The following is an 18,116-nucleotide window of genomic DNA, read 5'->3' as shown; positions in this document are numbered from 1 at the left end:
GAAAAAATACCAAAGGTGATTCCAAAATTTTGGTGATGTCTGTCGGTTAACTGATGCACTTATTGCAAGCAAGGTATTTGCAACCAAATATTAATAGTTTTTTCCTCTAATGTACTTCCTCTAAACAGTACTTTAGGACTATCTGTTTCAATATTTACACTCATTTAAAAATTGGCGGTGTACTATTCTCTATGTTGTATAACACACACACACACACACACTATATAACACATATAGATGTAAGTTTTTTTTAGGAATTAAGGCTAAAATTCTGATCTATTGGTTAATACTCATCTTTTGATCGCAGATGAGAATGTCTTATCCAGTAACCCCATTAAAGGTAAGGTTAAAAACAATTACAATTTTGCTAGTAATTACAGGACCAAAATGCAACACTTGAGTCAACACCCTCTCGCCACCATACTTAAACTGAGAATGCATAAAGAATGCTTTATGTTAAATAAAGTGCTTGATTTTTTGCAGACATCACAATATCCAATGTGACTTTGCAGCCAGATTCCTGCCTGTAGGTCAATGGATGGTGAAGGCCTATTTAAAATTATGCACATTTTACACTTTATTTTGTTACTATGCAGGTTAATGTATTTTAAATTACAAATATTTAATTGGTTTTAAAGTCCTGGAACAAACACCTTAAACTGAGAGTAGGCTATTTTGTTTTTTAGAACGTCATTGCATGTGTGTTATACACAAATTAGTTATTTAGTTATTTTGCTGTCAAGTAAATTATATCAAATCAATCTCAGACTCAACTAGAATGTCAGAGCTAGTGTCATATTCAAGAAGTCAATTATGTAAGATACCAAAACAGTTTAGCTGTACAGTTTAAGAAAAAAAAAATATCAGGCAATGTTTCACAAGAGAAATTTAATGTAGTCTTGTAGAGCCTTACAGTTCAATGTCTGGACATTCTTATTTGACTAATCTCATCAACAAGGTGTTTCCACCATGAAATAACATATAATATGTTTTAGTAGTAACCATGAGTAAGAACTAAATTAAATCTGAGATGTGCTGATTATGTCAGATATGTACATTTTACTGGTGAATGTCAAACACACATGTCTTACTCTCAAATTGCCTAGGATTTCAAACCAAGAAAGCCATGCATCCTAAATGATAGAATGATTGTTTAAATAATAGGAAATTGACAAATGACCAAATTACCGTTTATATTTCAGTACAGAAAAGAATAGAAAGCCCTGTGGACTGTTTTGGCTTAATTAATATCTGTTACCATTATATTGTACAACACACATAAAGCTTACCGAAACAACCATACTGAAAAGAAATTATTAATAGAAACAAATCAAAATATTTTCAAACGATTAATATTGTACATTTTTAAATAATGTTGCAAAACCTTTTACTGTAGATCTCTTCATTATAAAGCTATTTTAAGATATACTGGATAGACTAATAAACCAAAGAGAAATTTAATCTCTCTCTCTCTCTCTCTCTCTCTCTCTCTGTACCCCTCTACACAAGTGAATGCATGGCATGGCCTTCAGAAGAAGAAGTATTTTATCAGTGTCGAGGACTGACAGGGGGGTTTTAATTGACAAGGCTTATGCGTTTCAACCCCACTGGAGCACAGACAATAAACACAATAAAGACAGAGTGATCCATAAAGAAAGGCCTTGTTGTCTTTGATCATTTTATTCCCTGGGCATGTCACCAAGTCAGTCTATAACTAACTCACACACACACACACACACACACACACACACACACACACACACACACACACACACACACACACACACACACGCACGCACATACACACACACACTGATTTTGCACCTGTATCAGTTCTGAGAGACATTTCCTGGTTTCTTTACATAAAAAGCTGATTAAAGGATGCTGAAACATCACCTCTAGTTTGGTCCTTTCACTTTGGAATACATTAGTATGGCTTATGCAGATGAACTCAGGCTTCTTGACCAAATAAGGGTAGGCACAGCATAATCCAGGCAGGCTGATGTGGACAAGGTGAGGCCTCTTTTCACTGTCTGGCTGAGGTGTGTGTACACATGTATACACATTGTGACTGTGGACAGGATGAGGGTGTGGGTGTATACTATTCAGCTGTAAAGTAAAAAGAGATGAGTATACAGTAGTTATTGTGTATAGTCCAAGGACATCAGCAGTACACCATTTAAGCAATATTTCTATTGACGAGCAATGCTCCTTTCACAGTGTTGATCATCAGTAGGAAAGTACTTGAAGAATTTGACATAGACAAAGTTTCATGGACATGCTGCTCCTGCTCATGACTACTCAGTAATTTATCAGGAATTTTAAAATAGAGAAGGTTTTTAAGTAGCTATTTCGCTATATTTCTGCAATCCAAAGAGTTTCTGTGCCCTTCAAGGAAGACAAAAACTCACATTCCTCTCACTCGGCAGAGCCAAAACACACCTCTAAAAACAGGCATGCATTCAAACACAACAGTTTTTCTATCACTCTTTCAAACACACATTTCTGTTTTAATGTCTGCTAACACCTTTTCTTCCACCTGAATCTAACACACACCTACATGTTCTCTTAGCACTTCTGCCACAAAGTTCTGAGTGGCTTCATTCACCGCCCTATCCTCCTCCGATTCGACCTCATTATTTCACATCCTGCTTCTTTATGTTTGACACCAAGGCTCAAAACCAAAGCTCATAGGTAGAAAGAAAAAAAAGAGAAATCTTAATTGTCTGTTGATTCTTCAACATGACAGTACACAAAAAGATACTACACAAACACACATTCATCATTTTGCAATAGGAATTTGAAAATCTTACCTAGTGTTCTTGCATTTGGGTCCAAACCTACTAAAACTGTTATCGAAACATATTCTACTATAACCTTTCCAAAGTGAGATTTTGACATCATATGTGAACCAAAGTAATTGAAATGTCTAACAGAGTGAAATATGCAATACATTAATACTTATCTAAATATTTACAACGATACATTTCTATACAGTATATGTGTGTGTGTGTGTGTGTGCACTAACTCTGAGAACTTCAAGAAATAATTAAGTGTATTTGTTGACAGCTGCTGAATCGTTTATACTGTAAATTAACATTAATAAGTGTAAAAGTTAAGTTATGGCATCTTATTTAATCTTTCTTTCAACTGACATAATGACTTAATGGCAGTATTTATAATAATTGTTTATGTTCTTAAAAGTCTATTAGAAGTATCTATCTAATGTTAAATTATAGGCTAGAATTTACAGTAAGTTTTAACCAATTTAATTTTTTTTCCAACTCACTCCATTCTAAACAAAGTGCTGACACAGGGTATAATAAAAAGTAAAGATGCACTGATCCACCATACCAATACAATGCAAAACATTATACCAGTATTGTGCAGGTTTACCTTGGGCAACCTGAGAAGCTCTGGCCCTTCTTGGCATGGCTCCACAGGGCTACTGGTGGTGTGCTGTGGTGTCTGGCACCAAGATGTTGGCAGCAAATCCTCTGGGTGCTGTGGACTGCGAGGTGGGGCCTTTGAGGATCAGACATGTTTGTCCAGTACATCATTGATCAAATTTGCATGTGAGGAATTTGAGGGTCAGGTCAAGGCGGCAGTCTCGAGCTTAAGCAGTTATCATCCAGATTATGTGACAGCATCACGCAAAACGTCTCGGGTTACTTTGCTGTAACCCTGTTCCCTGAAAAAGCGGGAACGAGATGCTGCGTGAAAACCCTATGAGAACAACTTTTTGTGTTGCCGATTGTAAGGCATGTGTGTATCAAACACGCCAAATTTAGGCATATATAACCTCGGTCAGGTGAGGCAATAGATGAGGCAATCGAATAAGCCCTGATTCCTAGAAGCGAAGTGTGACCAAGCTCCTCATAGGCTAGGGCAATAGCATCTCTCACCCAGTGTGATAACGCTTGTGTAGTGGCGGCCCCCCCACAGTTGTGGCCCCCATAGCATATGAAAAGCTGCACTGATTTACTCCACTGCCTAATGTGGTGGACGTGAATCTGAAGAGCACGTACTGGACACAGTAAGTGAAGTCTTTCCTGCTCCAGAGCTAAAAAAGGCGGAGGACAGAATGCTTCAAGAACAACTTGGTGCATGGTTAAGAATGGAACTTTCAGGAGGTAGTTCGGGTGAGGATGCAGAATAGCCTTGACTAGCCCAGGGGCAAAGTCTAGGCAGGATGGGAAGACTGACAAAGCCTGCAGATTTCCACTTCTCTTTAGAGAAGTAACGGCCATGAGGAAAACCATCTTGAGAGTCATAAACCTGACAGGCACTGACTCAATCAAACCTTCGAGCACAATAGATAAGTCCCAAGAAGGGACAGTGGCTCTAGTGGGCGGCCTCAACCGTTCCACGAATAAAACAACTAAAAGGTGCTTACCCACAGAAACCCCATCAGTCAGAACATGACAAGATGAAGTAGCTGTATAATTCAGTATGTTCTGAGAGTACTAGGGCATAAGCCCGAGGACAACATCTTTCCTGCAGAAACTCCATCAGTAAAACAATTTGGCAGTGGACTGGGTCTACATGTTTTGCCATGCACCAATCTTCAAATACATTCCATTTGAGGGTGTAATTTTTTCTAGTGGATGGAGCCCTACCACTTAAAATAGTTTTGATGACACTGGCTGAAAGACCAGCATCTCTTAATTGGTCCCCCTCAGGGGCCAGACGTGAAGGTTCCAGACCTCGGGCTGGAGATAAAATATTGTCCCCTGTGCCTGAGACAGAAGATCCCTCCTTACTGGAATCGCCCAGGGCGGGCCGTCGAGGAGAGATATTAGGTCCGATATTAGGTCTGGTCGGCCAATGGGGCGCTATCAATAAGAGGAGCGAACCCTGTTGACGGACCTTTACCAGGACTCCCAGGAGCAGAGCTATCTGAGGAAACGCATAAAGGCGTAATTTGGGCCACGTATGGGCCATCGCGTCCAGACCCAGGGGAGCTGGAGCAGTCAGAGAGTAGTAGAGGGTGTGGAGTCTCCATTCCCCGTGTGTCACAGCTTGTCTGGACAGCAAGTCTGCTCCCATATTCATATGCCCCGGAATGTAAATCACCCTGAGGGACAGGAACTTGTCCTGGGGCCAAAGCAGAACCTGGTGCGCTAGCTTGTTCAAGAGGCTACCGTAGTGTTGTCCACCCGCACTAGGACATGGTAACCTCTCAACTGCTGGAGGAAGTACTTCAGGGCCAAAAATAGAGCCATCAGTTCCAGGCAATTGATGTGCCATGTGAGAAGATGGCCTCTCCAGCTCCCTTGGGCTAGACGGCCATCTAAGACTGCACCCCAGCCCATAAGGGAAGCGTCTGTTGTTAGCATCTTGCGACAACAAGACGGACCTCAAGTGGGACCCAAGGTCAGAAACCGGGGTCTGAACCACATAGAAAGGGTACGAAGCCCTTGGTGCGTAACCCTTATTTGCCTTTGGGGATTGGCCCTTGAGTGAAAACCCCTGGTTCTCAGCCACAACTGAAACGCTCTCATGTGCAGAAGACCCAAAGGTATCACTGTGAATGCAGCTGCCATGAGGCCTAAAGATCTCTGAAAGTGATGAACGGTCACTCTCTGGTCTATCTTGATTTGCTAGGCTCGTGAGACTGGACCAGAATCAGCCAGTCTGAATCTTAGCGGTTTAGGCCGCGATGATCTAAAATTGGACGAACCCCCCCGTCTCTCTTGGGAACCAAAAAATACCAACTGTAGTACTCTGAACATCATTCTAACTGTCAATAAATATATGTGCAATATTGTGTACAGTACCACTGTGCAATATACTGTATAATACCACAGTTTTCAGATATTTATGTAACTTATTTAAAAGTATCTCACACCCTACTTTATTTTTTTTGTGTCGTGCTGTTTTGTCTTTTCATTTGTTTTTTGTTCTGGAAGCTCTGTCACTAAAACAAATTCCTTGTACGTGCAAGGGTACTTGGCAATAAAACTCTTTCTGATTCTGTCTGGTAGGGGAACATATTCAATGGCCCCTTTTTCCAGCAACGTCTGCACTTCGAGAGTCAGCAGATGCGCCCTTTTCAGTTTCACAGAAGTGGAGATCACGCCGTTAAAGCGTGGAGGGAGATGTGCGAACTGGATCCTGTAACCTTTCTCTACAGTCCTTAATACCCAAGGAGATATACCTGGCAGTAGCTTTCACGCTTTCTCAGGACTTCTACTTAGTGCGCCGGTCCGACCTCATTGAGGCGGCTTGTGAAGGGCGGCAAGCCGTACCTCAGTCTTTACAAGGGGGTGCGCAGCTGCTAATGCTCTCTTTCTGCGCCTCTCGCCTGGCGAGAGCCGGACCTGGTCGAGACTGGGTGGCCGACACACGGCCACAGCAGCTCTCCAAACTCTCTGTCACCAATAGAGGAGGGTTCTGAGGGAACTACTTTAATTTCTGCAGAAGCAAGGGAGGAGGTCTCTCCTGCGCAATCAGGAAGCGCCAAAGTGCACTCGCGAGGCGGACAGAGAAACTTCCCGATCGGGAGAGAGCACGAGAGAAAGGAGGGGAGACTGTGCTGTGAGAGGTCACAGTGCTCACACTCTCCTTGAAGCCCAATCTTCACCCAAACACTGAAAACAAAAAGTATGGAGATCGCCCTCCGATAGTATTCTATCACACGGAGTAACACATCTCGTTTGAAACTCAGCCATCTTATCGGTGAGTCAAACACTCTTTGTTCTTTGTTTACACACACACGCCCGAACACAATACATCCTAAAGACAAAAAGATCTGAGGAATAGTTCCGGCTCACTCCTATTTATAACCTGCAGGTGCACTTCATCAGATGACGTCACCTGACCGAGGTTATATATATGCCAAAATTTGGCGTGTTTGATACACACATGCTTCACAACCGGCAACACAAAAAGATATTCCCATAGCGGACAGAATTCTGGCTGGACAGAATTTAATGAAACTTTTGCAGTGCTCCGATATCTGCCTAAAGTATAAATTGCACCATACACTGTAAAAACATCAACTAGATAAATGTTGACTAAATTTATATTGTATTGCTAATACTTTTTACAATGGAATTTATTGACACTGTTACCTGAAAACACAGATTTACCTTCCCTGAGATGAAATCAGATGATTTTATAAAATCCCCAACTCCCCCTTCCCCTTGGGTTAAGCCATCAAAATGCAATAAAGAAGGTCGCATTTTGACCTCTTTAGTATTTTTGGTAAGTATTCTTTTTTAATAAAATATGTTTCAGTTAGCTTAATAAAGGGAAGGAAGGGAGGAAAAAAGGAAGTGAGGATATGCACGTGCTGGTCCAGAGGCAGTGTCCAGCTTGCAGAGGGGAACTCGACTGGTAAGTGTAGGTGGTGACAGAATGGCAGTGTGGGCATCTGTTCCTGCACGCTCTTTAATCCGGCTCTTGCAGTCACATTCAACCGGCCCTGTCCAGCCCCTTTTTTGTAGCGGCCTCAGGCATGAGTGCCCGTCACATGCTACTCTAATGTTTTGACTGGTGAGTGCTGGCGGCGTTCTAATGGCTGATGAATGCTCTAACGGCCAGTCCCTTCACATACCTGCAAAAGGGGAGGTTGACTACTGTACATAGTCAGCCTTCAGAGTAAGCAAGTGGTAAAAAAGATTTGTGCGCATGTCTGTCGCTGTGCATGTCTGTTTCCTTGACACTGTGACAACTTCATTATTTCCCCCTATTATCTTATTTCAACCATGCTTATTTGTTGATGGTATTGTAAAGTGTTACCAAGGCCAGTACACTCATTTTTATTAGAAAGTTGAGATCTTTGTCAGTAAACAAAGCTATCACAAATTAAATTGTTCAGAAGAATACTTTTAAAAGACTATGTGCTGCTGCAGTTAACTCTTCAGTAAAATATGTCCTTCATTTAAAATTGCACAAGATGTCTTAATTAAAAAAAATACATGGTTTTGCACACTTTGCAAACTTAGTCACTTTTATATCAAAAATATATTTTCTTCTGAAATTATAAAAAACACCTAACTAGCTAACTAACGGATCCACCAAAACACAAAACCCAACCCATTTCTTCCCCTGCCCCAACACGCATCTGCTGACACTTCACTCAATTATGAAAACCCCAATGACCAGCTTGCTCTAAGCACATTTCTAATTGTAAAGTACACCAACATTTCCTTGATTCCAGCTCTTGCTCTAACTTTTTCACCCTCGCCGCTTTCCTGTGTGTGCAGGTGTGAAGTGTGAGAACTAGACAGGAACAGTGCAGACCTGAGGAGACACACCTGATTGAAAGTACAATGTAATTTTTTTAGTTAGGCCAAAGAAATCAAGGCCTTCCTAAAGGGGAAATTTCTTTGTTTATTTAATTTAAAAGTTGTTTTAAGCTAAAACAGCTTTTAAGCTTTTTCCACAACTGCTTGTCTTAAAATTAAATGTTTTTAGACACATAGCCATTACATCCATATGTGCTTCACCATCATATCACATTCTAGATTTAGTGCCGTTTTGCAGTTATAATAACCCTCATGTCCCTGGATCTGCTTTCCATTAGATCTTTGAATTAGGCTCTGAGGATTTGCTGATTCAGTCACAAGAGCATTAGTGAGGTCAGGCACTGATGTTGGGTGAGCTGACCTGATATTCACTCGGCATTCCAATTTATCTCAAAGGTGGTTGGTAGAGTTGAGGTCAGGGCTCTGTGCAGGCTATATCTATATGAACACAGCAAAATAACATCCACTTTTTTTCTTAGTTCTGTTAGATCAAAAATGTCATGTTATTTCATGGCAAAATCAGCCTGTTTGTAGTAATTTAGTATAAATATGTAGGTTGGTCTATATTTAATAAAAATATAGCTAACATAGGTTCTGTGGTTTTTGTGGTGAGTCAAACAGTATAAACTTGAATTGTAAAATTCAATGTGCATAGCCTCTTTTTACTACCAGTTTCAGTTTCTTTTTGGGGCCACAAAGTTATACCATAATTTAAAAACCTGAGTAATAAAGATAACCAGAGATAGCAAATGCAACAGCTAGTTGCACACAGCCACAGCGTGTATAAAAGTTTGCTTTTATTTGGGGTCCTATAATGTTAAGCTTTCATTTTCTTACAATAAATAAGATGTTGTAATAAATGCTGTGTGGCTCCATGTTATGGTGGGGATTGCAGGAACAAGAGGAAAAAAACAAAGATATATTGATTTGAAAGTGTGACAGAAACATTGTGTGTTAGAGAAAAATATTTTACCAAAACAAGTAAAAAAGTCCTAAAATAAAAATTATATAAAAATACATATTCTTAATTACAATTTTATATCCAAGTGAAAAAAAAAGCATGCTAAATATATTAAATCCAAGCATATTTAAGTATGCTTGCAGCAGACTAATGATTACAGTAGTATACTTGAAATTTGCTATTTTGGAACAACTAATTTTGTACTAAGTGTATTTAAGTTGTAATTAAATTGTACAAAAGCACAACTTTAAGTGTATTAAGTATACTGTTGTGTGCTAAAGTGGAACAATTTTAAGTATACTTAGTACACTTAAAGTATACGGCTGTGTGTGCACTAACTTACATACCAGACAGTAATTAATAAAATTTAAGTATATATTTAATTTATTTAAAGTACATTACACCTATTTTTACTGCATTACAAATACATAATTAATATACTTTGAGTATATTCCTGTTGCAGCAGTAGCATGCTGTTATACTTCTGGCCAGTTACAAAAATTAAAAAAGTACACTCTGAGGTTAATACAAATATACTTTATTGTATCATACAGTACACACAACCTTCTATACTACAGTATTGCAAATGTATTACCAGGACACTAAAGGTGTTTAGGATAATTTACAAACGTTAAATGCATTCTCTACACTATAACATGTTTTTGAAAAGCATTACATCAGCTATTATGAGGGAGATTTTATTTATGAGTTTAACAGATTTAATTTGCACAAGGTTACAAAAAACCACTACTATAGTTTATTTGTGTTCAACAAAACGTGTTCAAAAACGCACAAACTAAAATTTAAACTGTAGTCTGAACACAGACAGACATTAGTATTAGAATAAACAGGTACAGTATTAGTTCAAACCTGGTGTCTTGATTTTAACTTTTACACAGAGACTAAAAACAGGCCGAGAGCTACAAAGCATTAAACCACAAGCAAAGTACATAAGATTTATCAACAACACATTAGACAATACATTCTATAAAGTAAGTACTTAATTACAAATTACCTAACAAAAACCGTTAAATTTACCTTGTGCCGATGAAAATTAAATAATAACGATACGAACTAACGCATGCAATGATGCAGCTTCCAGTCGTTAATTCAAACTAAAAGCAGAGGACTGGGGAACCAATCAGGGAACAGACAGTCCGAATCTACCTGCCTCCAAATTCTGATTTGATGGTGTGGCGCCGATTCTAGTCACTGGTTGGCTGGAATAGTTGCAGAGTTATAATGCTGCTGCAGTTTGTGCAAGTGTCTCTTCATGACAGTGAGCACACAGAAGAGTGAGAGAGAGCAAACATAAATTATCTTGAATGGGCAAAAGCGTAGAAAAACAAGTTTGAGAGCGCGCGTGGGAGAGAGAGAAAGATTCAGCGTGCAAAAACGAGTCTAAAGCGTGCATGCACGAGAGAGAGAGTAGTGCACTAAATATAAGTCCATTTAAATTTAACTGAAAATATACTGAGACCACCGTATATTAATAATTGTGTTCTAATGTATACTTTCTGTACATTTGTACAATGATTATTTCAAGCATATATTTTTTTAAATATACCAAAAATACACTGAAGAACAAGTTTAAATAAGTATACTTTGGAAATTAATCCAAACTTTCACTTAAAGTATATTTTCCTATAATATATTTTTGGAAAGTGTACTATAATACAATTATTTTGAAGTATATTTAAGGTTTAATTCCAAAATTCGGTAAAAGCATGATGTTAGTATACTTTTTATATATTAACTGATGGTACAACTTTTTGTTAGTTTATTTGCAATGTACTATCGAGGATTTCAATATATTTGTAATTTGTATACAAAAGTGTATTTTTTTTCACTGGGGTAGCCCATCTGGTCCAATCCTACAAAAGAGCTATAGCACATTTTCCCTGAAAGGTTAAGGCTAGGTATTTAAGAAAGGTGTCGTAAAACAATGCATTGCAGCTTGCTGTATTTGGGGATGCTTAGTTGCAGACTAGTCTTCCACAGGGTGCTGATTCTGTCCTCCACTGAAAGCACCTACAATGAGCAAATGAGCTTCAGAGCCTGATGGATAGAATCTCATAAATTATGTTTTCTTTAGCATCATGTGAATGGCCACATGTGTAAGTTTCTCTTACCTGTGGAAGAGACAGGAAGCCCTATGAGAAGAAAGCAAGCCAGAGAAAGGAGTGTTGTTATGAGTGCTGGAATAACAGGTGATCCATGAAGGCCACACCTCAAAACTTTGAGGACTTAAGAGGTCTGCTAGAAACGTATTGCTGCCAGATACCACATAACAACTACAGATAGCCTTGGCAGGCCAGATCTGTTTTTCGTGAAACAAGGGGGAGCTACACAATATTAAGCAAGTGGATTTAATATTATATAATAATAATTATATTATATTATATAATAATTGTAATTTACCAAAAGTTCAGTACATTAGTATACATAACCTTGTTGTAAATTTGGTTAGTTATACTTGTAGAATATCAGCCCTTTATTTAAGTCATAGCTGGTCTCCCAAATCCTACCTCATAAAGTTCTGTCCATTTTAGGAGGAGGTATAAACAGCACAAGTCACACACATAATGTAAGTTCCATCATGGAAAACTGAGGCAACCAAGGCACTTACAGAAACAAACCTGAGGTGGAGACACATGAAGATTCAGACTCTTAAACAAGGACAAATGCATGCATTCATTCATATATATCTATGATGACACATACACATATTTTTGTATAAAATGATAGCAGAGGGGCATTAAGGAGTTATGCTCCTTGCATCTCTAGACTGCTCACATCAGTTAGGAGGTCACCTGTGATACATCTTCATCTGGAAGCTGGAGCATAATGCAGGAAGCAGTATTCCCTTCGGAGCAGGAGATATAAGAGCACTGTCACAGAATGAGGGTCACAACACACAACAAAATAAAGAGGAAAATACCCCTAATTTATCAGCAGGTAGCAGGAGACATTAGATAATAACTGATGGGGCCAATACCAACTTTATGCTGGACGGTGTAGTATTCAAGGTTAGTCTGAGTAGGTGGTGTATTAAAAACAAAAAGACATTGTTCTTCTGTCTAATAGGTGTCTCTTTTATAGGGTACAACAATTTCTGTTATCATACATTATATCACCTTCTTGGTGACTGCAATGTGCTTAGATTTTGTTCCAGTTTATATGGGCCTTGTTGGAAAATTCATTAACCTGTGACAATGGACTTAATGGATTTTATCAATGTTATTTTATTATGGTAAAATTAAATATTTACTATAAAAGACTGATATTTATAAGCTGATAAAAATGCAAATCATAAAATCATTCTGGTGACTACACAAATCTACCTGGGAAATATACTAGGTCAGTCTATAAAGAAAAAACAAATGTCTCAATTAACTCCATCACCTTGGACTAATAATAAAAAAAACAGGCAAATAGAGTGTATGTAAGAACGGATGCCTTGTATTGCTTGGTTCTATAGCTCAGACTAGAAGGCAGGTTGCATGTCTGTCTCCCAGGGAAAACCGAGTCTTGCTGCATATTGACATAGAGCAGAATGCCGTTTTCCTAGCAAATTGAAATTCAATTCTAATCTGCTGGAGAATTATTTGCTTTGCTCTGTATTGTATGGCTCTTTCCCAGGGAACACAAAGTCAAAGTGCGAGCTTGGTTGGCCATACGTTTTTGAAAACAATTTATTTTAGTCATCCAGGGCTCAAGGCATAACAAAGATGGATAATAACTTTATAGGATGAAAATAATTAGTACTTGACACACATATTGAAAAGCAAAAGTGTGGGGAAGATTACTTTTTTTTTTCTTGAATTCTTTGCTTGTCAGTATTTCAGTGTCAGAAAGAGATCTGTGTTGTTTTGCTATTCTTGTTAATCATAGACAGTTCTTGAGCAGCTTGTCAATCACATGGCAGTTCATGCAGTTCATAGTTGTTTTTGCTTGAATGTGTGAGCTGCTTTCTTCTCACAGGCCAGATCCAGTGTTATTTGGACAGAGCCTGACTCTTATCCTCTCTCCAGTAGCTCATATTTAATCAGCAGGATAAATGCCACGGAAAAGGTGATTAGCGCTATTGCCAGGAGAGGACATCACAAAAAGTTACTCTTTACCAGCACTGTTTCACCTTTTTTTCACATGTGCCTCACAATCATATACATACCCCACCTTTACACCCCTTCTCTACCCAGAAGCGGCCTGTGAGAGCACTCAGCCATGACTTCATTGCTTGTCAAATCACCCCCCAACCTGCTCCTCGACACACACGCAGACATGCACCCCATGGTGGGCAGCCCAACGAGGGATGACAGGACGGATGACATATGTTGGTTTAGCCTCGCTCACTCTCCCAGAGCGACATTTCGCCTGGGAGAATGAGATGGAACAGATAGGCTCCACTGGGCCGCAGCCGAGCCCCGCTATTACACGTTGTAACCGTGATGGAGTCCTGACATTTGGACTGCATTGATCAATGACACAGCACGTAAAACAAAAAAGGAATGAAAATGCATTGTAATATTTTGGCAGGTTAGAAAGGGGTTGTAGGGAAGAAAAGAAGAAAGAGAAGACAGGGAAGGGAGGGAGTAGAGGAAGGAAATGAGGAAAGGAGGTAAAAGACATTGAAGATATTTGAGGCTGACGTCAAAGGAAAGACGCACACACATTCAGGTTAATATTTACACTCAGTGACACCTTTAATAGTATAGAATCTGCATTTGTGTGTTCTTTAGTGTCCTGTGCAAGTGTCAGTGTATGCATATCTTTACCTGTAAGATATTGGATGACAGTCTCTGTCTGAGCAAATCTAAATCGCATTCATGTTATGTGCTTTAAAATGCATGCACTTTTATGCTATGTGGCATAAAATCAACTACTACCCAAAGTATCATTCTTATGCCAGGTGGAATACCTCTTCAATAAGATGATAGTTCTATTGTTCAGGGATAGAACAAATGGAGACAAGGTAATTCATATCCATGCTACATGTAAGGGCATTTATATACAGTATAATATACTGTATCAGGGCTGGACTGGGACAAAAAATCGGCCCGGGCATTTTGACTAGAGACCGGCCCACTAGGTATTATTGGCAAAGCCATAAAGCCTTTCAATGAAAACAAACGCTGTTCTGACAGCGATGTACACTGTCCTGTTGGTATATATGTATCAATCTAATAAACTTAAACCTACACCATCCTCCCTATTCTGGTATTCTAAACAGTACTTAGCGGAAAACAAAAGACTGCTTGGTCGAGTTAACTTCCTGAACTATCTACAACACATGGTGGAAACCTGAAATTAAGACTAGAGGTGAGACATGATCATTAATGAGTATTAAAATGAATAAATTACAGATTTAGTGATATTTTCATAAACTATTTATTTACCACATCAACAAACAGCATGGCAGCACAAAATTTTTTTAAAAAATGGCAACCTTTAAAAAGTGAAAGAAGACAGAGAAAGAATAAAACTTAATTGAATTTTTGATGCCATTTTACACACAGTACATGGCACAAGAACTGACAACACAACAAAACACAGAGGTCACGATCGCTGGAGTGTCATCCAGAGACCTGGGCTGCCACAACCAGCTAAATCATAACACAAATGCACAGAAATCAGTTATTTTTCTACAATAATTAAATAGATTGAACATCTTTCTTCGACATAATTTCAGACTGCACAGATGGTAAGCTTACTGGGCTTACAGAGACTTAATATTTTTAGACTAAATATTTACTATAAACGATAATGGATTTCTATACATTTAACATCAAATGACCACTTTGGTTGTAAGATTTAGATAATTATTTAAAAGCTAGACATTTAAAATGAGAATAAGAAAGAAAAGTATTTCTTTGTGCCCCCCTTTCCTTGTTAATGCCCTACCTGGCCCCCTGGCAAAACTTTGCTAGACCCGCCCCTGCACAGTTACCAGCTGTCAGCTATGTAGAAAAGGATCCTGGTGTTATTTGTCTCTCAGAAACAGTTATAATCATAACTTCATAAATTCCCTTCAACTCATTCATGTCACCTAAAAGATAAACCTGTTTCTCCATCACCTGTTCAACTCTGATGATTCAATAAGGAATCCTGGTTTCACCTTTATGTTTCTCTCTCACATATCCAAACCGATCATGACTAGCAGCTTTTATGGCTGTGGCTCCAGCAAACAGCTGATAAACCGATTAGCTGATCAACAGGAGAAGGAGGGGGAGAGAACGAGAGAAGCCAAGGCAGTTGCGCAGCGTAAAGACACAGGATAACTCCAGCTTTGTGGTTTTTTTTTTTTGTTTGTTTGTGTTTTCATTCTAGCTAAAATACAGGAAAAATCGCGCTCCTTTTCACCTCAACACGTAACGCGTAATATTTTCTCTGAATACGGGACGATTATGTTTTTTACGTTTGGCAACCCATACTAACTAACCTTATCAATAATTCACTCTCAGTAACATCATACAGTAGTTGATCAATTGGAATGGTTATTACCGTCGCGCTCACCGCCGCGTAAAAACGTCAGCGGCCAAAATAAATCAGTTGCATTTCAAAGTAATTCGTAAAATGGCCGCCAGGTGGCGCAAAGTGACATTTTCGCTCGTTGCCGTAAATACAACAGTGACCGTTATACAGCGTATCTCTGTATCGGTTTATTGTTATTTAAGTTCTGGATTATTTCAGGTACTTTAAACACATTGTTGGGTTGCTCATGTTGGATCATATGAGATGTAGTTTACAAATGAACACCTGGTTGGGTTATTTTGACCCAACAACTGGTTTATTCATTATTCTTTCCTTTCTCCAAATATCAGCCTGCAGAATGTTTGAAATATTACTGTTTATTGTGTCACAGGTGTAGTTTTAAGAGTTGTTTAGACAGGAATGCGTGATACAGCTCAAAACCTCCATCAGTTATTAAAGATAGCGGCTATTTAGAAAACATGCCCAGTGATTTCGGAGCTTCAGGAAATCTCCCGGCGCTCTGCGCATAACACCGGGCCAACTCATGTCGGAAAGAATTTATAAACGGTTTCTAAACGTGGGCTATTGTTTTTTTTACTTATAATATTTGTTAATTTAATTTAAATGAGGTTTGGGCTCAGGACTTCGACTCGGCATCGTGATTCTCCTCTTTAATTTACTTATATTTAATTTAGTTTTAATCAGCGCTCAGCCGCATGCATGAAGTTTTCCAGAGCGCACCGGCAGAAGTAGACTAATGATTATGAGCACGTCAGGAAAATAGGAAGCAGACTGACTCTGACCATTTAAAAAAACGTTTGCGTTCATTTTCTGACGCGCTCAAGTTCACCAAAAACAATACAGAACAGCGCAGCTTACAACACTTACAAAATCACAACACTTACAAAATCACAAGGTTTTTTCGTTATTGTGAGTGCGCTTAAATAAAAGTTGAGTCTTATAAAGGCATGTAGTCTTATATAGTTTTATTATATAGTTTTTGCACATTAATCTGACACAGTTTTTTCAGCCTGTCACGGCGTGCGCCCAAATCAATATCGCTCCTCGCTCACTAGTTAGGCGGCCTCCCCTTCAGACATGCGAAGCAGCGGGACCGCAGAATTACACATGACTGGTGAGCTATCGTTGCTATCGTTGCCAAATTTTGGCTTTTATAACCTCGGTCGGGTGACGTCATCTGATAAGACGCATCTGCTGGTTATAAATAGGAGTGAACCGGAAACATTCCTCAGATTGATTTGTCAAAACAGACATCCGCTCACGTAGGCAGTGTGGCATTGGGACACAGCATCTCGTTCCCACCTTTTCAGGGAATAGGGTTACAGCAAAGTAACCCGAGATGTTCTCTTTCAAAGGCTACACTCGATGCTGCGTGAAAATGCTATGGGAACCAACGTCGCCGCACTGCAAGTGTCTGGACCCCAAGGTTGTGTAGCGTGTGCGCACAAGGCCGAGAAGGTCTCAGAACTATGCCTGGGCAGCTAACTCGAGGACCTGTGGGCCCGGAGTAGCACGAACATCCAGACCATAAATATAACAAATGTGTGCGGAGAGGACCAAACCTCTGTGTCACACACTTGCTGCAGGGGAATACCTCTTGCTAGTGCAATAGATGAGGCGATCCCCCTGGTTGAATGAGCCCTGATTCCTAGAAGCAAAGTGAGCCCACGCGCCTCATAGGAGAGGGCAATAGCATCTCTCACCCAGTGTAGTGGCGGCTGCCCCCCTGCACCCCACCCAAAGGGGGCACCAACTTTCAAATACATTCCTTTTAAGTGCATAAGCTTTTCTAGGGGAGGGAGCCCTAGCACTTAGAATAGTCTTAATTACGCTGGCTGGAATATCAGCTTGACTTAATTGGTCCCATTCAGGGACCAAAAGTGAAGGTTCCAAAGCTCGGGCCAGAGATGAAATATCGTCCCCTGCGCCTGAGACTTGGCCAACAGGGCGCTATCAATAAGAGGCGCAAACGCTGTTGATAGACCTTCGCCAAGACTCCCGGGAAAAGAGCTATCAGGAAAATGGCATGGTGTGTCAGAAATTGACTGGAAATGGTAGCCTCTCAACTGCTGGAGGAAGTGCTTTAGGGCCAGAAATAGAGCCATCATTTTGAGGCAATTGATGTGCCGCGCGAGAAGAAGGGCTCTCCAGCTCCCTTGGGCTGGACGGTCACCTAAGACCGCACCCCAGCCCGTGAGGGAAGCATCTGTCGTTAGCATCTGCGATGACAAGACGAACTTAGAGTGGGACCCAGAGTCAGAAACCGGGGTCTGAACCACATAGGAAGGGTACGAAGCACCTGGCGCGTAACCCTTATTGGGGATTGGCCCTAGAGTGAAATCCCCTGTCTTAGCCACAACAGAAATGCTCTTATGTGCAGAAGGCCCAAAGGTGTCACCGTGGAT

The sequence above is a fragment of the Clarias gariepinus genome, chromosome 7 (assembly GCF_024256425.1).
Source record: "Clarias gariepinus isolate MV-2021 ecotype Netherlands chromosome 7, CGAR_prim_01v2, whole genome shotgun sequence".
Classification (NCBI taxonomy): Eukaryota; Metazoa; Chordata; class Actinopteri; order Siluriformes; family Clariidae; genus Clarias; species Clarias gariepinus.
This window is presented reverse-complemented; position numbering follows the sequence as displayed.